The 25,571-nt window shown below is 34.7% G+C and overlaps 1 protein-coding gene and 1 pseudogene across 5 annotated transcripts in view; one reads left to right on the top strand and one right to left on the bottom strand.

The window, feature by feature from the left end:
• NUBPL (NUBP iron-sulfur cluster assembly factor, mitochondrial) overlaps window positions 1-25,571 on the bottom strand; it is a 335,371-nt gene that overhangs the window by 75,573 nt on the left and 234,227 nt on the right. The window lies entirely within an intron of this gene.
• Window positions 6,270-7,064, top strand: LOC132360828 (cell division cycle-associated protein 3-like; annotated as a pseudogene).

Here is a 25,571-nt window from a genome sequence, read left to right as displayed (position 1 = left end):
TACAATCTACTCTGACTGCCATCCTAAAATACCTCATTCTGGCTCATCTAGGAATTAATGTGTTATATCTATATAAAATGTCATAATTTACAAAATAGATGCATTCCTGAAAAGTTGTTGAGGGAACCACCACTGAGTTGAGGAGTGGGGAGGGGATTCAATCACAAACCCTTAAAGGTCGAGAGATCTAATCCAATTTTCCAGCTAATACAAAACACTCATGACTGAGATATACTCAACCAACAAAAGGAAGCTCGAATCATTCCAATGCTTATCACACATTCAGATACAAATTGTAGAATAATTTGCACAATAATAATAATAATAATAATGATATAAAATAAAAGGATGGAAGAAAATTGTCACAAGAATCTTTTCTATTTTTTTCTTTTGCTATACGTGAAATTGGTTTACTTTTGACTTACTTCATTACTCATACTTCATAACTTAAGATATGCTTTGTTTTCTGATTTGTCTTTTGTTGCTATGGGAACCGCTATTTGTAAGACCTCCTCCTTTTAAAAATATGAATAAGCACCTACTAAATCACAAGGATTTAACTTGAGACTACAGAAATATATTTGAGCTTTTAGAAAAATAAAAAGGATTATATTTGTAGCATAATTTTTTTTAAATGATATGTTTTCTGTAAGGAAAGAAAGAAATCAGCAGTTTCAGTTTCAGGCATAATGGTTGTGTGAAAGTGTCAATAAATAGGTCAGTCAGAAAGTCATATATCAAGGTTTTATTATTAATTCATTGTTTGAACTTACCCAAGCTGCTTAACTTTTTTATGCTTCTGTTTCCTCATCTTACGATGGTTATAAACAGAGAATTTTAGAGCTAGGAGGAACTCTAGAGATTATCTTGTCCAATGTCCTTATTTTACAGATAAAGGAATGGAAACTCTGAAATCAAATGATTTGCCTAAAACTTACTCTGCAAAATATGGATAATAAAAATAACTTTGTCTGATTTATAGAGGTTTCTTTCTGAAGAGGAAATGAAATCACGGATTTTCTAAAAAGCATTAAATAATTAAATAGTAGTATTGTATTGAAAAAAGTTACTTTAAAGAGAAGCTTGTCATATCATGCAAGTCAAAATTAAAATTTCTCTCAGTAAGCCTATCATGTCTACTCTTCTAACCAGGTGTTAGGAAAATATTTGTCTATTTCTGAGGTCACCACATTCCAAAATGACCTGAACAAGTCATTTAAAAATATATTTTCCATATGTTTAGATGTCATAAACTGAGTTAAGTGGCTTTTTGCAAATTAAAGGGAAATTTCTCTCCAGTAAAATTAAGCATGAAAACACTGGGTCAAAGTACAATTTAAAAGATGTAAATGACTAAAAATAAGGGCTAGGAAGTGAGCAGAAAAGAAGGCACATCTGTTGTTTGAATATATTAATTAAATTTCTACATTTTAGTGACCTGTATCTTGCTCCTGTTAAGTAGACCTGCCACCTACAAAGGTGAAGAAAAAAACAATAAATGTACTGTCACATGTGACTTTTCCTAGCGAAAACTAAAAAATGCAGCAGCTTTTAGCTATAACTACGTTTAACAAAGGATTTTGAGAAGGATTAAGGATGGAGAAAGAATAGAGATGAAGGTGATACAGATATAGATTGGAAGTAGGTTTGAGGACAGAGGGGGGAAAAAAACACACGTAAAACAATCTAATTCCCATCTCATCAACTTCAGCACTTTCCGACTTCCTAAACTACATAATTACTTCAGACGTACCCAAAAGACATCCAAGAAACCTGAAATCACTAAATTGCAAAGAAACAGGAAAACAGACTGAAGTTTATGCATCTCATTAAAAGACCATTAAATGAGCAGCTGTTTCTCCGTTCTCATTCATGCACACTGGTCATTATATGCAGGCTTGTTCACAATAATCTTGTACCCTGATGAGCAAGTGAATGTTGTACTATATCTAGAAGTTGTTCTCTCCTCAACAGGTATCTTCATATTTATCTTAATATTTCAGATCACACATTAATATGCATGCCTAAAACCAGAATATAAATAAGTGGATACACAGAATCATCATTACAGAGTTTAACCCTAACTTAGAAATTAATACCAACATTTACATGTGCCACGCGCTGTTCTAGACACTGGGAATACAGCAATGAACAAGATACCTGAAGCTCCTGTCCCCATGAAACGGGGATAGGAGGACAATAAACAAACCAATTAGTATATCACCTGTAATCTTGATGAAAGTTATCTTTCTAGACCTCAGTTTGTTGTCTATAAAACTGGAAAACTAATATTAATTATCATCATACCCTTCTCAAACAAAAATTACCCCCAAAACCTGTAAATAAATAGAACTTGTGCCCTAATTCTTCCTAACATATCCCTGCCTCCAGTGGCATGTGCATAATAACAGAATGCAGGCCAGAGTAGGAAGTAAGCAATGCCATGAAGTACAAGAAAACTAACTGTATCATGGTGAGGCTCAATACAAACCTGTGTTCTACACAGAAACTAACTCTCGTTAGCAAGCTATGGTTTCTCAGATAAGATAATAATGATACATATATGTTATTTTGGAACATATTTTCTCTTAGTTTCGTACTGATGCCCAGATAAGTCATTTTTAATTTAAATATCATGGTTGTTCATTTAAAAATCTTTGTTATCAACTAGACTCTTGTTAATCAGATTATAAATTTCAAGTCACATTTAACATGAGAATTCTTTTTTTTTCTCTTCCAGTTGAAGAAATAATTTTATTTAATATGAGTACATACTTTTGCAAAATTGCATCAAAATAGGCATATAGTATGAGGTTTGATTCTTGTATTTAAAACAGCAAACTAGTTATGAATGAACAAATAAAGCTAAAGGTTGAAGTTCTGACCAAACTACTTTGGCATCAGAAAGCAAGACTATCTGGATGTAAGAAATTAACTCCTTGAATCAGGTATAGTCTCAATAATTCTGAAATATTAACATATAGGACAATAAGTCAGAGTAAAGAAATATATGCGGATACCTAACATAAAATGTAAGTTGATTTTATGGCCTGAATCAGTCCGTTGGTATCTCTCCCCTCTCTCTCAATTCCCCCAATCAATGAAAAAATAAAAATAGGGGGGAAGAAAGACCAACAGTGAGCAAACTAAGACTAAAACTTGAGCACAAACCAAAAAACTGGAAGAAATGTGTACTAACAATACGGCCAAACTGCTGTCCTCCTATTTAAATAGTAGTCTTATTCACTTTTATATCTTCAGGCCAAGTATAGTACCCAGGTACGTATATACCCAATAAATGCCTAATTTTGTTGAAAAACATAGACAATCAAAAGAGACCTTCCACATCCTCCCACCACCAAAGCTACTAACCTTCTGTCACCACAGCCCACATTCTTTCCATATAATGTACCGCCTTTCCATAACAGTTACCCCATCCCCACTGTCCCATTCCTCTTCCAACATCCTCCAAAAGAAGAAGAGACATAGACATTTCTTACATAGACTCTTGATGAAAGCTCAGAACATAACATTTTCATGGTTTTGCAAAGATGACCTACACAAGTGATCTATGAAGAAAACCTGAGAATGACTGGTTAGCATTCCTCAGCTAGGCTCTTTCAATCCACAATCATCTTAGGCTTGTGCTAGATATTTGGCCAAACATTATAACATAAATTCAGCAGCAAATATCTATGAATCAAAAAGTCATGTGCTTTGAAATTTGATGCTCAAATGCAAAAATGTTGTGTTGTAAAAATAAAAGCCTGACTGGTATTCTCACCTTCATGGAGGGCTACTCCTCCCCCATTAGCAGTGTGGGCCAGGGAAGTTCCTATACGCAGGATCAACACATCTCTCAAAAATTGGATCTGGATGCATTTAAACTGCCAAATAATTTTGGCAACAAAGTTCTGCACATGAAATTTTCATCAACACTCCCAATTTTGTTCTCTGCTTTTTATAACAACTGAAATCACTGAAATTTGTCATCTGACGTAGCCATTCACAGAAACATGAAGCACCTAAAATCAATACTGATAGTTACTGGATGTTTGTTGGCCCTGGGTTTCACACTAGGAGGTGCTATAAGCATCGTCACCACAGGAGAAGTAGACTTGCCTAATGATGGCCATCAAACTGAAGGAAAAACCAACCACCCATGAAGCTACAAGTAAGGCGTCTAGCTCTTTCAAGAACTACTTACTCATTCTAAATTTTTTTTAACATATATACTCAATTTCATAGGTCCTGTCACATCTTTAAAAACCATTAAGAGTTTAGTTAAGTAAGAAGCATCCTGAGATACAGATGATTCAGCAGTATTATCTTTACCTAAAGGCCTATGCATAACATGTTATGCTCCGATATAGTTAGAAAAGATTTTTACACGATACCCTCAACTCTGTATTTTGAAAACATAGGACTTCTGTCCTTTTCAACAAAAACTAACTGTGGCAACAATTCAATTTCATTTTGGGTAATTATAGCATGACTAAATAAATTTTCTGATATGTTTCTGTTAAAAAAATTTTAAGAAACTATTTCCCCAAGAATATACAACAGGGAAAGGATAGTCTCTTCAATAAAAGGTGTTGAGAAAACTGGACAGCCACATACAAAAGAATGAACCTGGACCCCTATATTAAACCATACACAAAAATCAACTCAAACTGGATTAAAAAATTGAAAGAGACCTGAAAGTAGAACTCTTAGAAGAAAACGGGGGTAAGCTCCTTGACATTGGTCTTGGCAATGACTTTCTGGATTTAACACCAAAAGCAAAGCAAACAAAAGCAAAAACAAACAAGCGGGACCGCATCAAACTAAAAAGCTACCGCACAGCAAAGGGAGCAATTAACAAAGTGAAAATGCAACCTACTGAATGGGAGAAAATATTTGCTAATCACATATCTGATAAGGGGTTACTATTCAAAATATATAATGAATTCATACAACTCAACAGCAAAAAATCAAACAATCCGATTTTAAAAGGAGCAGAGGAGCCAAAGAGACATTTTTCCAAAGAAGACACATAAATGGCCAACAGGTACATGAAAAGGTGCTCAATATCACTCACTAGTCTAGTCATCAGAGAAATGCAAATCAAAACCACAATGAGATACCGCCTTCACACCTGTTAGAATGGCTATCATTAAAAATACAATGAGATAACAAGTGTTGGTGAGGGTGTGCAGAAAGAGAACTTTCTGCATTGTTAGTGGGAGTGTAAACTGGTGAGCCCACTATGGAACACAGTATGGATGTTCCTCAAGAAATTAAAAATAGAACTACCATATGATCCAGTAATCCCACTTCTGGGCATATTTCCAAAGAAAATGAAAACAGGATATTCAAGAGAATATCTGCACTCCCATGTTTATTGCAGCATTATTCATAATAGCCAAGATTCTGAAACAACCTAAGTGTCTGTCAATGGAAGAATGGATAAAGAAGATGTGATACACACACACACACACACACACACACACACACACACACACAGAGCCTGGAATATTATTTGGCCATGAGAAAGAAGAAAATCCTACCATTTATGACAACATGGATGGACCTTAAGGACATTAAGCTAAGTGAAATAAGCTATGTGGAGAAAGACAAATAAATACTGCATGGTATCACTCATATGTGGCTTTTTTTTTTTTAAGTCAGATTCATAGGAACAGAGTAGAAAAGTGGTTGCCAGGGGCTGGGATGTGGGGGAAATAGGAGAGGTTGTTAAATGGGTACAAACTTTTAGCTGTAAGATGAATAAGGTCTGAGGATCTATAGTAAAACATATGATCATAGTTGATAACACTGTATTGCACAGTTGAAATCTGCTAAGAGAGTAGAACTTAAACATTCAAAGAAGAAAGAAAGAGAGAGATAAAAGAAGAGAGAGAAAGAAAGGGGAGAAGAAAAAAGGAAGGAAGAAAGAGGTTCTCAAAAAACTTAGTACAATGTAAAGGCACCTAAGAAAATATCAAATTAATTTGTGAATCTTTGGATTTTTGTGAATCTTAAACAAACACAGAAATTATATATCCAAAAACAGTGTTATCTCATTTGCAAAGAAGCTCAATGCAATAATTTTTTTAAATAAAGAAAAAGTGGCTCAAACTTCAATGTCCTTTAAAGGGAGAAAGGCTAAACAAATTATCATTAGTCAACAAACTGGAGGAGTTGCTGTGCACCCAAAAGTGGAATTGGGGCCCAGCATCTTCCTAGCCTGGGCTGGGCCCTAACCCCCCCTATTCCTTCTAGTTGAGATGGGTTCAGCCAAGAGCATCCCTCTCACTCCACACGGCCTCCACTGCACAGCATGCATTTGGCTCTACAGGCAGATCCCCGTTCACTTAGTGCAGGTATCCTGCGCACTCCTGTTCAAGTGCAGACCCCACACCCCAACTGACCTACAGAGAAGTAGTGGGAGGGTCTTAATCAGTCCCAGGACTCAGATGCCTGCTCTCCTACCCTGGCACTTCATGGATACCTATGAACTCCAGCAGCAGAGACCCCCCCCAAACCCACTGGTAAAACAGCTCAGTGAACTATTTGAGACTGAAACCCCCAAACTGAATCCTCCCCCAGAGCCTGCTCTGCCTCCAGAGGCACCTTCATCTGAATTGGAATTGCCCATGGGCAACAGTAATCCCTTGAGGACCAGGCAACATCTTGGAGCCAGACACCATCTTGAGCTTCCCCTCCAAGCAGGTGTTTTCCAAGGAGGAAACAGGACAGCTCACAGAAACTGTTAGGGCCAGCCGGGGCTCAGGCAAGCCCTTGAGAGACCCCGAGACTCCCTGGTCTTCAGGTTCTAAGCACAATAGACAGAAACCAAATGGCAAGGTACTAGGGAGATCTCCGCTCGCCATCCTGCAGGATGACAACTCCCCTGAGACCCTGACACTACAACAGGGTAAGCGGCTTTCTCCCGTGAGTGAAAATGTTAGGGATCTAAAGGAAGGGGGCATTCTGGGAACTGAACGACTTCTAAAACTGGAGGACAAGCTTGGGAGCAAGGCCAGGACCATGACAAGGGAAATCAGCACTTTCCTTGGTAGAGAACTAGGCCCTGTGTGGCCCCAGAGCCTAGTGATATTCTGTGTCTTCTCACCCCTTCTTTCCCAGGTAGACTGAGGGAACGCTCGTTTTCTCTGACTCCCCCCAAAACTAAGATAGGACTATAAATGTGTGAGCACATAGTTAACTTAAAAACTCATTCTAAAGACAATTCCAAAAGACAAGTTCCAAAAGTGAAACTAGCTAAGGCAACATCCCTGAAATAAGTATATTAAGCTATGTTCATCTCTATCTTATTCCCTACAATCTCAAAGCTAGTGCTTTCCGCATGACAAACCACAATAAACCTGACTGAATAGAGAAATAAATAGAAAAATAAGCAAAAGAACAAACAAACCAACCCACTTAGAATAAAATATGTCTTGGCAGAGTCAAATCTGAAGAAGTTTCCAGATCTGTAGCACTTAATATGAGACAGTGAACAAGAGAAGCGCATAGTGGCAAGTTTCTGGTGGAAAGGCCATGATCTAAGACTCCTATTTGCCATACATGGAGGATGATGAGAGGAGCCACCCTGGCCATGAGCTCAACTCTGGAGGCCAAATTGTGCTGTGGACGGAAAGTATCCCGAGGACACAAGGAGGAAGGAATCCACCAGTCTTTGCATCACATATGTATCTCTAATAATAAATATTAGGATGAAAATTATTTCACCAGTGAAACATATCATTTTATTCAATAACCATTATGAACAACTTCCCTAAATTATTTTAAATGACACCACTTACATATATATGTACATATATATATGTTTGATTGTTCATAACAAAATATATTATCTTCTTTGTTTTTTTAAAAAGAGTTCTCCTAATTTTACTGTCTCATTTTCTCTATGCATTTACCTATAAAGTATTTCTCAGTTCCTTCTTGATAAAAGATATAATTATGTGTCTCATTATTATTCACATGAGCCAAGAAATGTTTGCCAAATTTTCATATCACACATAAACACATATCACAAAACTTAACCTCTGGGGCTTCCCTGGCGGCACAGTGGTTAAGAATCCGCCAGCCAATGCAGGGAACACGGGTTCGAGCCCTGGGCTGGGAAGATCCCACATGCCGCGGAGCAACTAAGCCCGTGAGCCACAACTACTGAGCCTGTGCTCTAGAGCCCGTGAGCCACAACTACTGAAGCCCGCACGCTTAGAGCCCATGCTCCACAACGAGAGAAGCCACCACAATGAGAAGCCCGCACACCGGAACAAAGAGTAGCCCCTGCTCGCCACAACTAGAGAAAGCCCATGCACAGCAACGAAGACCCAACGCAGCCAAAGGTAAATAAATAATATAAACAAACTAAAAACAAAAAACTTAACCTCTACTTATCCAGATATGAAAAACAGCTTTTAGACAAGATGTGACATTAATTACACAAAATACAAATATTTTAAAATAAATGCTAAGAGAAAATGTGACATTTTGTAAATTTTTAAAAATCTTTCTGAAGCTTTGCTACTGAGCTAATTCTCCCACACGTGAGCCTTTGAAAACATTAATAATGAAAATGTCAGCTGAATATTAAATACTTTCATTAGGCAACAATAGTATATAGTATTGATATTCCAAATGTAAAAGATTAATAATGCTCTTATAATTCAACAGCTTCACAAACATTTAATTGATTCATTCAAAAACATTTATTAAGTACCAGCCATATTTGCTAGGTATTTGTCTGAAGTGCTGGGAATTTAAAAGTGAACAAGAGTCAAGATCTTACCACCACTGTCATGTAGCTTACACTCTAATGGTGGAAACTGTCAATAAATAAATAAATATAAAAGAAAATGTCAAATCATTGTAAGTGTTCTGAGGAAAATGAAACAAGATGAGATGATTGTCACAGCCAGCTCTTCTAGGGTGACATTAAAATGAGACCTGAAAAAAATTAAAATTAAAATTAAATGAGACCTGAATGTCAAGAGGGGTCAGACACTAAAGATCCAGGGAAAGAGGGTTGCAGATAGAGAGAACAGCAATTTCAAGGGCCCTAAAATGGAAATGAACTTGTGGTTTCTGCAGAAAAGGAAGAAATAAGTGTACTCTGAGTAAGGATGAGCATGGTTGAGATGAGGTAAGTAGGGGACAAATTAGGTAGAACCTGCTAAGATAAATAGTTTGGATTACAGTCTAGGCACAATGGCTTTTTGTTTTGTTTTAAATTTAATTATAGGAAGTTAAGACATATGTGAAAAATGCAAAATGGACTCTGATATCTTTATCATCCAGTTTCAATAATTATTAATTCATGGGGAATTCCCTGGCGGTCCAGTGGTTAGGACTCCGTGCTTCCACTGCAGGGGGCGCAGGTTCAATCCCTGATCGGGGCACTAAGATCCTGCAAGCTGCGCAGCGTGGCCATTAAAAAAGAAAAACAATTATTAATTCATCACTGGTCTTAATTAATCTGTACCTTTACTCACTCCCCATCTATCCCTCAGACATCATATCATTTCCTCTATACACAATTTAGTATGTATCTCTAAAAGATAAGGACTCTTGTAAATGTGACCACTATCAATATTACCATCATTACACATTATTTTCAATAATAATTTACTACAATCATCAACTATCTAGCCAGTGTTCAAATTTCCCTGTGTACCATTTTTTTAAAAAGCTTATTGGTTCAAATCAGAATACAAATAAGGTCCAGATATTGCAATTAATCAGTTTCTTGACCTTTTTAATCTATAGATCATTGCTCCTTTACTTTTTTTTTTCTCTTGCAATTTATTTGTTGAAAAAAACTGAGCCCTATAAGATTGTCTACATTCTGGATTTCCTGACTGCACTCCCACAGTGTCACTTAACATGTTTCTCTTACTCATACATTTCTTATAAGCTGGTCGTGAGATCTGGAGGTTTAATTAGATTCAGGTTAGAATTTTGAGCAAGACTACTTAATAGTTTATGTTATATGCTCTAATCAGGAGGGAGATCACATACAGTGTTCACTCTCTCTATATATATATAGACAGATAGATAGATAGATAAGCAACCAGGATAATTACTGACTTAGATCTATAATACTTCATTAAGAGTTGTAAACTGATGATACTATAATTCTATCATTCCTTCTTTATCAGCTGGAATATTTCTGTAAAAAAAAATTCCTTCATCAACTATATGGTTAATAGCACAGGAAAAATAAAATAAATACTTGATTATTTTCAAGTTTTCCAAATAATAAGATGGTTGCCTAGCATATGGATGGTTTTAAGCAGGAAAGTTTTTAAAGATCATTCTGAATATCGTTTGAAGAACAGAGTGATATATAAAAAAGAGTTGAAAGCAGAGACACCACCTAGGAGGCTCTTGCACTATTCTAAATAAATGACGATGGATTGTACTAGGTTGGTGGAGAAGATAAGAGAAGTAGACAGATTTAAGATCTATTTGGGATGTAAAATCTAGAGGACTTGCTGATAGGTTGTATATATAGGGTATGGGAAAGAAAGAAATCAAGAATGAGTCCTAGACTTTTGACCTGAACAACTTCGTTATGGGAAACCCTAAGAGAGGAGCAGATTTAGGAAACAAAATCATCTGGGTAATGATATGGATGAAATTAAATCAATATTTATCCAATCCTTATTACTGTTTTTTTTGTTCTTTGCCCTGACTGAAGATAATTAAAATTTTCAGGAAGTAGAAATAAAATACTGTTATATGATATTTTTCTATAAATAATATTTTTGCTGAAATAAAATTAACACCGGATAAGATAAATTCCTACTTTTTTCTTAGATAATTCACTTTCTCATTATATCTCTCCATATATATTAACAAAGAATAAGCTGGGTTAAAAATTTTTAAGAATAGTATTAAATATTATTTTAACCCAGATTTATTATCAATCTCATATCATTACTGGGTCACCACAAATATAAGGGATATACAAACAGGATACAGAAAAAAGGAGAAACAAAGCTTAAAAACATTAGTCAGTTAACTAGTATTAACAAATTAATCTTGAGGGATGATTTCACTTTTTAAAAGCTAATTTTCCACTCTCCCGTTTCTACATGAGTACTAATAATTCAAATTGTCCTGTTGGTTTCCCTTGCCTCTCTCTACAAAGTAAGGAGATATGGAAGGTTTAAGAGAGAAGGGAAAGAAAAGAGCCTAACCTCAACATATCACCAGTATCAACAAAAATAATTAAAATTACCTCCTAAGTCAGCGGTCCCCAACCTTTCTGGCATTCGGGACTGGTTTCATGGAAGACAATTTTTCCACGGACCAGCCACAGGGGATAGTTTCAGGATGACTCAAGCGCATTACATTTATTGTGCACTTTATTTCTATTATTATTACACTGTAATATATAATGAAATAATCATACAACTCACCATAATGCAGAATCAGTGGGAGCCCTGAGCTTGTTTTCACTTGCCACTCACTGATGGGGTTTTGATATGAGTCTGCAAGCAACTGATTTATTATGGTCTCTGTGCAGTCAAACCTCTCTGCTAATGATAATCTGTATTTGCAGCCACTCCCCAGCACTAGCATCACCGCCTCAGCTCCACCTCAGATCAGGCATTAGATTCTCATAAGGAGCGTGCAACCTAGATCCCTCGCATGTGCAGTTCACAGTAGGGTTTGCACTCCTATGAGAATCTAATGCCACTGGTGATCTGACAGGAGGCGGAGCTCAGGCAGTAGTGTGAGTTATGGGGAGCGGCTATAAATACAGATGAAGCTTTGCTCGTTCGCCTGCCACTCACCTCCCGCTGTGCAGCCCGGTTCCTAACAGGCCACAGACTGCTACTGGTCCATTGCCCAGCGGCTGGGGACCCCTGTCTTAAATGACAAGATTTCTAAAAATATATTACCTAAATTTTCATATAGGAAAGGAATATCAGATTTGTCACAAATAATTTCTACACAAAAATTTTAGAATGTTATTCCATTTTGATAATACACATCTACAAAATATCTGATTAACTGGTGAGATAAAAATGACAAATCACTTTTTTTTGTAATGAGTCATTCATATATATATATTATACTTATGGCTAATAGTTTACAAACGCTACTGATTTCCATTAGATCTAATAACTATTTTTATGTGTAAACATAGTTTATTTAATTTAATAGGAACTAGGTTCCAGAATAGAATGTCCTTCTTTTTAATATGCAAATGATAGCTCTGGGTTACATTTCCCAGCCTCAACAATGTCCCTGTTAATTGGACTCTACTGAACTACTCAGAAGAAGTAAAAGAAACAATTCTGCCAGCTAAAAAACAAACTATAAAGTGAGAAAATAGATAAGCACAAATATAATTCCAAAAATTATCAATGCAGATAAAATACCTCATAATTATATCAGAGATAGAGATACCCTGGACCTATAGGGAACTGTTGAAAGAAAGGAGTCTGAGTTCATTTAGAAAAGCTTAAAAGCCATTCATAATAAATAATTTTTTAAAAATCAACATAATATATACATTAAAATATATAAAATAATTCTATTATCCCATGCACAGTTATAAAATATTTTGAATTCTGAGATATAATTGTCCCTTAAGTACTATTACATTTTATCTTACTTTTAAATGTTTTTCTTGACATTTATTTTTAAAGAAACATAATTAAGTGCTTTATGCTTCTGTGTATTTTTCTTACTCAGAATCATCATGAATGTTGTAATGCAAGTCAGTTCCATCAACATCTTTATAGATGACAAATTGTATTCTGAATATCAATTATTCAAAAATGCATAGTCAGAAGATTTCTAAGCTGGTTGTTTAAACACAGAACGTACAAATCTCAGATAATATATCTATTAACATTATCTAATACAAAATAGGTCCTTTATATTTATGTGACATTAGGCTGACTGACTCTCACTTAGCCTTAAATTCCTTTACTAATCTACCTTCTCCATCTAAAAGATCACATTTTTTTCCCCATATCTACTTCATTCCCACTGACTCCCTCTTGATAAAATGTTCCCTATGTAACTTCTTTCTCATTCTCCTTATCTAGTTGCTAAGCCTTCCCCAATGTAAATAACTGACAGTTTGTTTCTTCATCAACCTTCTAATATTATATATTATCCTTACTCTGAGTAAGGTGAGAAACAGAGTTATGGCCTAGCCTGAAAATAAGCAAGGCACATATTTTCATTCCCTTAACCTTTCTGATTGCTATTTCTTTGACTTCTTCTCAGAAACACTCTTCTTAGTCCTACCCTCAATTATAAGAATTAGCGTAACACAGTTTCTAGGAGTTGGTTAGAATGTCACCCTAATTACTTTAAACGAGTAGAGAGATGCAGATCTAGAATTTCAAGGATTATCTGATCTTGGTAAATTTAACCAAGGAGGTGAAAGATCTGTACACTGAAAACTACAGAATTTTGATAAAAGAAATTGAAGGAGACACAAATAAACAGAAAGATATTCTGTGTTTATGAGTTGGAAGAATTAATATTGTTAAAATGTCTATCCTACCAAAAGCAATCTACAGATCAATGTAATCCCTATCAAAATTCCAATGGCATTTTTCACAGAAATAAAACAAATAATCCTAAAGCTCATATGGAACCAGAAAAGACCCCAAATAGACAAAACAATCTTGAGAAAGAACAAAGTAGAGGCATCACTCTTCGTGATTTCAAACTACATTACAAAGCTATAGTAATCAAAAGAGTATGATATCTGCATTAAAACAGATACATAGATCAACAGAACAAAATAGAGAGCTCAGAAATAAACCCAGGTATGTATGTCAATTACTTTTCAACAAAGGAGCCAAGAATGTACAATGGGGAAAGGATAGTCTCTTCAATAAATGGTACTGGGAAAACTGGACAGCCACATGCAAAAGAATGAAACTGGACCTCTATCTTACACCATACACAAAAATCAACTCAAACTGGATTAAAGAATGTAAAGTAGACCCGAAACTGTAAAACTCCTAGAAGAAAACAAGGGGCAAGGTCCTTGACATCAGTCTTAGGAATGATTTTTTGGATTTGACACCAAAAGTGAAGGAAACAAAAGCAAAAATAAACAAGTGGGATTACATCAAACTAAAAAGCTTCTGCTTAGCAAAGGAAGCCATCAACAAAATGAAAAGGCAACCTATGGAATGGGAAAAACTATTTTCAAGCCACATACCCAATAAGAGGTTAATATCCAAAATATGTAAGGAATTCATATAATTCAATAACAAAAAACAATAACCCAATTAAAAAATAGGCAAAGTACTTGAATAGACACTCTTCCAAAGAAGACATACTAAAGGCCAACAGGTATATGAGTAGGTGCTCAACATCACTAATCATCAGGGAAATGCAAATCAAAACTACAATGAGCTATCACCTCACATCTGTTAGAATGGCTATTATCAAAGAGATAAGAGATAAATTGTGGCAAGGATGTGGAGAAAAGGGAAAACTTGCATACTGTTGGTGGGAATATAAATTGGTACAGCCATTATGGAAAACAGTATGGATGTTTCTCAAAAAATTAAAAATAGAACTACCATATGATCCAGAAATCCCACCTCTAGGTATATATCTAAAGGAAACAAAATCACTAGCTCATATATCTGTACTCCCATATTCATTGCAGGACTATTCACAACATCCAAGGTACGAAAACTACCTAAGTGCCTTAGATGGATAAAAATATGGTACATATATACAGTGGAATATCGTTCAGCCTTCAAAGAGAAGGAAACCCTGCCATTTGCAACAACATGCATGAACATGGAGGGCATTATGCTCTAAGTGAAATAAGCCAGACAAAGACAGACAAATACTGCATGGTACCACTTATATGTGGAATCTAAAAAGGGAGCTGAACTCACGAACAGAGTAGAATGGTGGTTGCCAGGGGTTGAGGGGGTAGAAGAAATAGGGAGAGGGTGGTAAAAAGGTACAAATTTTCAGTTATAAGATGAATAAGGTCTGAGTATCTAATGTATAACATGGTGACTAGCATTGGTAATAGAATTTGCTAAGAGAGTAGAACTTAAGTGTTCACACCAACAAATTTTAAAAGTAAAAAAAAAAAAAAGGAAATATTTGAGGTGGTGAATGTGATAATCAACTCAATGGTGGGAATCCTTTCAAATCATCATGTTATACGGTTGAAATGTATTTTAATATTATTTATCAATATGACTCGATACAGCTGAAAATAAAGAAAGAAATATCCAGGATTCAGTAAAAACATGGAAGGATCTCACAGCATTATGTTGAGAGAAAAACATAAGACATAAAAGATTCTATTACATGAAGTTTAAGGATAAGCAAAACTTATAAATACTTAAAGAAGTCATGTCTAGAGTAGATCTTAAGCATTCTGATCACATACACCAAAAAACTCATGGGTATGTGAGATGATGAATGCGTTAATTAACCTGATTGTGGTAAGCATTTCAAAGCATACATGTCACATCATCACATTGTACACTTTAAATATATATAGTTCTATACGTCAATTATACCTCAAAAAAGCTGAAAAATACACATGTATATATAAATAAATATCAATCAATCAATCAATCATATACTGGTTACCTCGGAGAGTGAGCACTGAGTGGGAAGGAACAAGAGGGAACCTCCTGGATATTAAAAATGTTCTAGATCTTGATCTGGGTAGCAATTATGCAGGCATGTATAATATATTAAGATTAGTGCACCTTACGTACTTTCTTGTGAAGTAAATAGTTTTAAAAATATTTTTAAAGTTACGGTGGTGGAAAAAAGGCAAAAAAAAGTCAAGAAAAATCTGGAGTGAAAAGTAACATCACAAATGGCTGCCCAGACCCTTGGGAAGCAATTTGGCTTTGTAATATAAATTCTGCAATACACAGAAGATATTCTTTCATACAAATATTTATAATCGGGGGGGAAACAAAAACACTGAATTTCTAACAATGGGCAAAAGTTGGGAAGACTGAGTTATATATACTCACTCTGGAGTATATAGCTATTGTAAGGAGTTACTTTTATTGAGCGTATGTTTTATGTGTCACTGTAGCAGTTTGTGAAGCATGCTTCAGATATTTATCATACAAGTGAAATATAAACAAACACTGTGCCTTTCTGACTGTCCAAGATTATGAATGTATATCTACCTTGATTTTTAAAACCAGGGAAGCAGTTCTGCTTCTCAGTTATAAGATCAGTGGGAGACATCTAAGCAACAGACACAGAAGAGAGAGATACTGTTCCCCTGGACTCTTCTGCTATTTGAACCATACATTCAAATGTCTTTAGTCCCTGGTCCAGATATCACTTGTGAAACCAAACAAGGTAGGAATGATAGCATCTAATCCATAATTTTCCTATTGCTTGAAGCAGCTAATAGCTGCCTTTGCCACATTCTTCCTGGTTTGCTATCAGTTGTAAAAAACAACTTAATATATATCCATTTTGCATGGAAACTCACTAGATCTACAGAAATAACAAAAATGACATAAAGATATTGGCCTAGAGCGGTGTTTCTCAACCAGGTACAATTTTGACATCATCCTCAACCCAGGACATTGGCAATGTCTAGAGAAATTTAAATTGTCACAAGTGGGGCTGCTATGGGCACCTAGTGGATAAAAGCCAGATATGCTCCTAAACATCTTCCAGTGCACAGGACAGCCCCTTTCCCCCTCCCAACAAAGGATTATCCAGTCTAAAAATGTCAAAAGTTAAGTTGAAAAACTTTGACCTAGAGCTGCTATGACAGGAACTATAAAATTTTATGTCATCAGAACATCCCTGATTTATCTTTTTAGCTATAATCTGGAGGTCAAAGGCCAGATCCACAGAGACTATATAGCATTCATAGAAGAGGGGTAGTTAGCAGAAGCCTGAGTGTGTACAGAACCACTTACTGGAATCTTATCTGTGACTGAGGTATATAGTATTCCTGCTGCAACATTTCATATCTTTGATTATAAATAATACAGAACATCTATTTAAAATGAGGTAGCTAAAGCAATACTCAGAGGAACATTTATAGACAAGTATATTTATGATTCAAAAGAAGATTCAACTAAAAAATTAGAAAATAATAATAAACCTTGAGAAACTAGAAGAGGAAAGTAATTTTAAAATGAAGACATTTATGCTATACAAAATCAAAACGCTGAAGACAACTTTGACAATAAATCACTACAGAGATATTATAAGGGAAGAAAATTACAGACCAACATCCCTTGTGAACACAGATTAAAAAAACACTCTTAAACTATTAGAAAAACAAATCCATCAAAATATAAAAATAATAAAACATCATGACAGAGGGATTTAATCTCATGAACACATGATAGATCTAATTTATAAAAACTAATGTAATTTATCACATTAGCAGAATAAAAGAGAAGAACTGTATGATCATCTCAACATATACAGAAAAAGCATTAGACAAAATTCAATACCCATTCATAGTAACAATTCTCAGCAAAGTAGAAACAGAACGATCTGAAGCTAAGAGATGTTATCCATAAAAAAACTACGGCTTACTTACTTAATGATGAAATTTTAAATGCTTTTCCAAAAAAGTCAGGAACAAGATGAAGAAATCCATTCTCTCCACTTCTACACTGTACTACTGAAAAAGCTAGTTAGTGTAGTAAGGCAAGAAATAAAAGGCACAAATATTAAAACTGAAAGCTTCTTTATTCCTAGACGACATGATTACATATGCAGAAAACCCAATGGAATCTACAAAAATTGCTATAATAAATGATCTTAGGAAGAGAGCAAGAGACAAGGTCAATATACAAAACTCAATTGGGACTTCCCTGGCGGTCCAGTGGTTAAGACTTCACCTTCCAATGCAGAGGGTGCAGGTTCGATCCCTGGTCAGGGAGCAGATCCCACGTGCCTCATGGCCAAAAAACCAAAACATAAAGCGGAAGCAACATTGTAACAAATTTAATAAAGACTTTAAAAGTGGTCCACATCAAAAAAATCTTTAAAAAAAGCCTCAATTATATTTCCATATACTAGCAATACACAATTCAAAATGAAATTAAAAACAAAACAAAAAGATATCTAGAAATAAGCCTAACAAAGATGTGCAAGTTTATTACACTACAAAATACTATTGCAAGAAATTTCAAAAGACCTAAATAAATGGGAAGAAATATAATGTTCATGGATCAGAAGACTCAATACTGCTAAGATGGCAATTCTCTCCAAATTGAGCTATCAATTCCACATAATCCCTAGCAAAATTCCAGCAAACATTTTGAAGAAATTGACAGGCTGATTCTAAAATTTCTATGGAAATGCACACAATCTAAAATTCCCAAAACAATCCTTTAAAAAGAAAACAAATCCAGAAGCCTTACCCCACAGCTATCAAGACTATGTAGTATTGGCGTGAGGCAGATAACAGAATACAGAATCCAAAAACAGACACCCCTACACTCACACACACAAATATCTATCTACCTATCTATCTATATATACATACATACCTACATATACATATACATGTATTTTTCTTTCAACCAAGGCTTCAAGTCAATTAAATGAAGCAAAGTGTCTTCTTATATTTAGTGCTAGAAAACTGGACAAATGTACACACACACACACCAAAAAAAGCTGAACTTCTTTCTCACACCATACACAAAAATTAATTTGAGATGAAGCACAGGCCTAAACATAAAAGCCAGAACCAAAATTTAAAAAACAATCTGTCAAAAGGCACCATTTAGAAATGACTGGCAAGCCTGAGAAAATATTTTTCTCTCTTTCTCTTTACCTCTCCCCTCTCGCATTCTTGCATGCACACATACACTCTCTATCTTGCTAGCTCTCAATAGGTAGGTAAGTAGGCAGATAGATGAAATTACATCAAATTATATAATAAATATATGACTGATATCCAGAATATTAAAAACTCTTACAAATCAACAAAAAAACAATCATTTAAAAATGAGCAAAAGACTGAATGGACTCTTCACAAAAGAAGATATTCTGATAGCTAATAACCATAGGGAAAGGTGCTCACATTTTTAGGTCATCAGAGAAATGCAAACTTAAAACACAGTAAGATACCACCACACTCTTAACAGCATGGCTAAAATCAAAAAGAATGACAGCACCAAATGTTGGCAAGAATACAGGGCAAATGGTATTCTCATACACTGCTGGTGGGAGCATAAATAACTTTGGAGAACTCTTTGGTAGTTTCTTATAAAGTTAAATGTACATCTAATCTTTAACTCAGCAATTCCATTCCTAGGCATTAACACATACAAAAATATATGTTTTATATGTTCATCACAGCAACTTTATTCATAATAGCCAAAAAAAAAACCCCAAAAAACAAACACAAAAAGATAAACCAACTGTCCCTCAACAAAGTAAATAAATTGTGGCATATTCATATGATTAAGCAAAAAAATAAATAAATAAAAGAAGAAATTGCTAACACACAACACTGATAAATCTCAAAAACTTTATGTTGAATAAAGGCAAAACTATTCTATGATTCCAAAAATTCATAAAGTGGTTGCCTATGGCAACCACTGATTGAAAAGGGGCCCAAAGGAAGTTTCTGTTGTAATGGAAACGCTCTTTATCTTGTTTTGCATATTAGATCGAATACATGGGTGTACCCAAAATCAAAACCTCACCAAAATGTCCACTTATCATCCTTGTATCTTATTATATGTAAGTTATGCCTTATTAAAACAAAGAAAAATAACCAATAAACTCAATCAACAAAACCAAAAGCTTTTTTTTCTCAAAAAAGACCAATAAGACAACATTTTGACAAGGCTCACTAAGAATAAAAAAAGAGATTTGATATTATAAGAGATTACTAAGTACAACATCTACCAACAAAATTTTCAAACTAGATGAAATGGATCATTTTGTAAGAACTATAAATTAACAAAAATGACACAAGAAGTAGAAAACATGAATGAATAAATAACACAAAAAAATGGAAAATAGTCAAAGACCAACTCATAACCCAAAAAGCATTTGGTCCAGATAGTTTTGAGGAAGAGTTCTTCCAATGTGGAGATTAATACACACACAAAAAAAGAAAACTAGTGTAATCCTACATTTTAAAACTAGTGTACTTAATATAGCAGTGCATTCAAAGAATATGATCCCAGAAATGTAAAATTTGTTGAACACCAAAAGACCTATTAATACAGTTCATTAAATTAAGTGAATAAAGAAAAAATGTTTAAAAATCATTACCATAAATGCCAAAAGAAGGAACTGATAAAATTTAATTCTCAGTCCTCATTATTTTTGGAATTTGGAATATAATTTTATAAGTCTATTTTTATTGTCTGTTGTACCTGCTGGTTCTTAATCATGGTATCTTTATTTTTTTTTGTAAATAACTTTATTGAGGTATAATTTTCATACCATGAAATTCACCCATTTTACATGTACAATTCAATGAATTTTTGAAGTGAAGTATAATTGACATACATTATATTAGTTTCAGGTGTACAACAATGATTCATTTGTTTGCATTGCAAAATGATAACCACAATAAGTCAATTTACCATCTGCCACCATACAAAGTTACAAAAAATGTTTTCTCTTATGATGAGAACTTCTAAGATTTATTTTCTTACTTTCAAATTTGCAATACAATATTAGTAACTATAGTTCCCATGCTGTAAACTACATCCACATCACTTACGTACAGTTGGAAGGTTGTACCTCTTGATCACCTTCACCCATTTCGCATACCACCCAACACTCTTCTGCTCTGATAACCACCAGTCTGTTCTCTGTAACTATGAGTACTTTTTTGTTTTGTTTGTTCCTTTGTTTTGTTTTTTAGATTCCACACGTAAGTGAAATCATATGGTATTTGTCTTTCTCTGACTCTTATTTCACTTAGCATAATATCCTCAAGGTCCATCCATGTTATCATATATGGAAAGATTTCATTGTTTTTTTATGGCTGAGTAGTACTCCATTGTGCAAATATACCATATCTTCTTTATCCACTTATCCACCGAGGGACACTTAGGTTGTTCACATATCTTGGTTATTGTAAATAATGCTGCTGTGAACATCAGGGCGCATATATCATTTCAAATTTGTGTTTTCATTTTCTTCAGATAAATACCCAAAAGTGGAATTGCTAAATTATATCATAGTTCTATTTTGAATTTTTAAAGGAATCTTCATACTGTTTTCCATGGTGACTGCACCACTTTACGTCTCCAAGAACACAGCACAAGAGTTCCCTTTTCTTCACATACTCTCCAACACTTGTTATTTCTTGTCTTTTTTGTAACAGCCATTCTGACAGGTGTGAGGTGCTATTTCACTGTGGTTTTGATTTGCACTTCCCTAATGATTAGTGATGTTGAGTATATTTTCATGTAGCTGTTGGCCATCTGTATCTCTTCTTTGGAAAAATGTCTATTCAGATCTTCTGGCCATTTGTAAGTTGGATTGTTTGCCTTTTTGTTATTGAGTGGTATGAATTCGTTATATATTTTGGATATTAACCCCTTATGAGATAAATGATTTACAATTCAGTAAGTTGCCTTTTCATTTCGTTCATGGTTTCCTTCATTGTGACAAAAACTTTTTAGTTGGATTTAGTCCCATTTGTTTATTTTTGCTTTTGTTGCCCTTGCCTTGGGAGTCAGATCCAAAAAAAAAACTGCCAAGGAGTCAAGGAGCTTATCACCAATGTTTTCTCCTTGGATTTTTATGGTTTCAGGTCTTACATTCAAGTCTTCAATCCATTTTGAGTTAATTTTTGTATATGGTGGAAGACAGTGGTCCAGTTTCATCCTTTTGCATGTGGCTGTCCAGTTCTGCCAACATCATTTACTAAAGAGACTGTCCTTTTCCCTTTGTATATTCTTGTCTCCTTTGATGTAAATTAATTGACACATATGCTTGGGTTTATTTCTGACCTCTCTATTTTATTCCATTGATCTATGTACCGGTTTTAATGCCAATACCATACTGTTCTAATTACTGTAGTTTTGTAATATAGTTTTAAATCAGGGAAAATGATGCCACCAGCTTTGTTCTTCTTTCTCAAGATTGCTTTGGCTATTCAGCATCTTTGTGGTTCCATACAAGTTTTAGGACTGTTTGTTTTATTTCTGTGAAAAATGCCACTGGAATTTTGATAGGGATTGATTGCATTGATCTATAGACTGCCTTTGGTAGGACAGACATTTTAACAATATTAATTCTTGCAATCCATGAACACAATTTCTATTTATTTGTGTCTTCTTCAATTTCTTTTGTCAAAAAATACTTTTCAGTGTACAGTGTAATAACCTCCTTGGTTAAATGTATTCCTCAGTAATTTTTTTAATGCAACTGTAAATGGGATTGTTTTCTTAATTTCTCTAATAGTTTATTGTTAGTGTATAAAAACACAACAGATTTTTGGACATTCATTTTGTATCCTGCAACTTTAATGAATGTGTTTATTAGTTCTAACAGTTTTTTTTGTGGTGTCTTTAGGGTTTTCTATATAATAAAGAAAATTTTACCTCTTCCTTTCTGAACTGAATGCCTTTTTCCTGCCTAATTGCTCTAGCTAGGATTTCCAGTACTATGTTGAATTAAATTGGAGAGAGTGAATATTCTTGTATTGTTCCTCATCTTAAAGAAAAAGCTTTTAGCTTTCTCCACTGAGTATGACGTTAGCTGTGGGCTTGTCGTATATGGCGTTTATGATGTTGATATATACCCACTTTGGTGAGAGTTTTTTAATCATAAATGGATGTTGGATTTTGTCAAATATTTTTTCTGCATCTATTGAGACGATCATATAATTTTCATCTTTTATTTTGTTAATGTTGTGTATCACATTAATTGAACCATCCTGGCATCCCTGGAATAAATCCCACTTGTTCTTGGTGTATGATCCTTTGAATGTATTGTTGAATTTGGTTTGTAAACATTTTGTTAAGGATTTTTGCATCTATGCTCATAGGGACATTGGCCTATAATTTTCTTTTTATTTGGTATTCTTGTCTGGTTTTGGTATCAGGGTGCTGCTGGCCTAATAAAATGAGTTTGGAAACAATTTCTCCTCAATTTTTTGGAAGAGTTTGAAAGGATAGGTATTAAATCTTCTTTGAATGTTTGCTAGAATTTACCAGTGAAGCTGTCTGCTACTGGGCTTTGTTTGTTGGGAGTTTTTGGATTACTGATTCAATCTCCTTACTAGTAATTGGTCTATGCGTGTTTTTTATTTCTTCATGATTCAGTCTTTGAAGATTGTATGTTTCTAGGAATTCATCCATTTCTTCTAGGTTGTCCAATTTGTTGACACAAATAGTAGTTCATAGTAGTCCCTTATGATGCTTTGTATTTCTTTGGTGTCAGCTGTAAGTTCCCCTCTTTCATTTCTGATTTTACTTACTTGACCCCCTCTCTGTTTTTCTTAGTGAGTTTGGCTAAAGGTTTACCAATTTTGTTTATCTTTTCAAAGAACAAGCTCTTAGTTTCATTGATCTTTCCTATTGTCTTTTTAGTCTCTATTTCATTTATTTCCACTCTGATCTTTATTATTTCCTTCCTTCTACTAACTTTGGGTTTCATATGTTGCTCTTATCTCCTTTAGGTGTAAATTAGACTGTTTAAGATTTTTCTTTTTTCTTGAGGTAGGCATTTATCAATATAGACTTCCCTCTTAGAATTGCTTTTGCTGCAACCCATAGATTTGGGTATGTTGGATTTCCATTTTCAATTAGCCGAAGGCATTTTTGATTTCTCCCTTGATTTCTTTATTGACCCGTTGGTTGTTCATTATCATGTTGTTTAATCTCCACATATCTGTGGTTTTTCAGTTTTCGTCCTGTAATTAATTTCTAGTTTCATACCATTGTGATCAGAAACAATGCTTGATATGATTTCAATATTCCGAAATTTACTGAGACTTGATTTGTGGACTAACATATGATCCATCCTGGAGAATGTTCCATATACACTTGAGAAGAATGTATTCTGCTGTTTTTGGATGGAATGTTCTGGGTATATATTAAGTCTATCTAGTGTAAAGTGTCACTTAAGGCTAGTTCCTTACTGATTTTCTGTCTGGATGATCCATGCACTAATGTAGGTGAGGTACTAAAGTCCCCTACTATTATTGTACTACAGTCAATTTCTCCCTTTAGGTGCTAATATTTGCTTTACATATTTAGGGGCTCCTATGTTGGGTGCATAAATATTTACAAATGTTATATCTTCTTGCTGGATTGACCCCTTTATTAGTATGTAATACCCATCTCTGCCTTTTATTAAAGTCTTTGTTTTAAAGTCTATTTTGTCTGATATAAGTATAACTACCCCAGCTTTCTTTTCATTTCCATTTGCATGAAACATCTTTTTCCATCCCTTCACTTTTAGTCTGTATGTGAGTGAGTCTTTTGCAGGCAACAAATATATGGGTCTTGTTTTTATATTCATTCAGCCACTCTATGCCTTTTGATTGGAGAATTTAGTCCATTTGCATTTAAAGTAATTATTGTTTGGGTTTTTTTTTGTTTTGTTTTTACTTTAATTAATTAATTAATTAATTTTTGGCTGTGTTGGGTCTTCGTTTCTGTGCAAGGGCTTTCTCTAGTTGTGGCAAGTGGGGGGCCACTCTTCATCGCGGTGCGCGGGCCTCTCACTATCGCGGCCTCTCTTGTTGCGGAGCACAGGCTCCAGACGCGCAGGCTCAGTAGTTGTGGCTCATGGGCCTAGTTGCTCCGCGGCATGTGGGATCTTCCCAGACCAGGGCTCGAACCTGTGTCCCCTGCATTGGCAGGCAGATTCTCAACCACTGCGCCACCAGGGAAGCCCCTAAAGTAATTACTGATAGCTATATGCTTATTGCCATTTTGTCAATTGTTTTCTGGATGTTTTGTAGTTCCTCTCTGTTCCTTCCTTCTTCTCTTGCTTTCTTCCCCTGTGGTTTGATGACTCTGTATAGTGTTTTGCTTAGATTCCTTTCTCATTATGTTTTGTGTATCTATTATAAGTATTTGCTTTGTGGTTACCATGAGGCATATATATATAAAAGTTGACATAAAAGTTTTATATGTATATAAAAAATTGATAACAAGTTAAATTTGAAGTCATTCTAACACCCTACATTTTTACCCCCCCACCCCATGTTTCATGTTTCTTGAGGTCACATTTTACATCTTTTTTAATGTGTATCCCTTATTTAATTATTGTAGTTACAGTTATTTTTACTACTTTTGCCTTTTAACCTTTATATTAGCTTTATAAGTTTTTAATCCAATACCTTTAGTATAAATTTCTCTTTACCAGTGAGATTTTTATTTTCATATGTTTTCTTGTAACTAACTAGTGCTCTTTTTTTTAGCTTAAAGAAGTTCTTATTAACATCTCTTGTAAGGCCAGTTTAGTGGTGATGAACTGCTTTAGCTTTTGTTTCTCTAGAAGGCTCTTTATTTCTCCTTCAAGTCTGAATGACAATCTTGCCAGGCAGAATATTCTTGATTGAAAGTTTTTTTTCCTTTCAGCACTTCGAATATAGC

Source organism: Balaenoptera ricei, chromosome 2 (assembly GCF_028023285.1).
Source record: "Balaenoptera ricei isolate mBalRic1 chromosome 2, mBalRic1.hap2, whole genome shotgun sequence".
Taxonomy (NCBI): Eukaryota; Metazoa; Chordata; class Mammalia; order Artiodactyla; family Balaenopteridae; genus Balaenoptera; species Balaenoptera ricei.
This window is presented reverse-complemented; position numbering and strand designations above follow the sequence as displayed.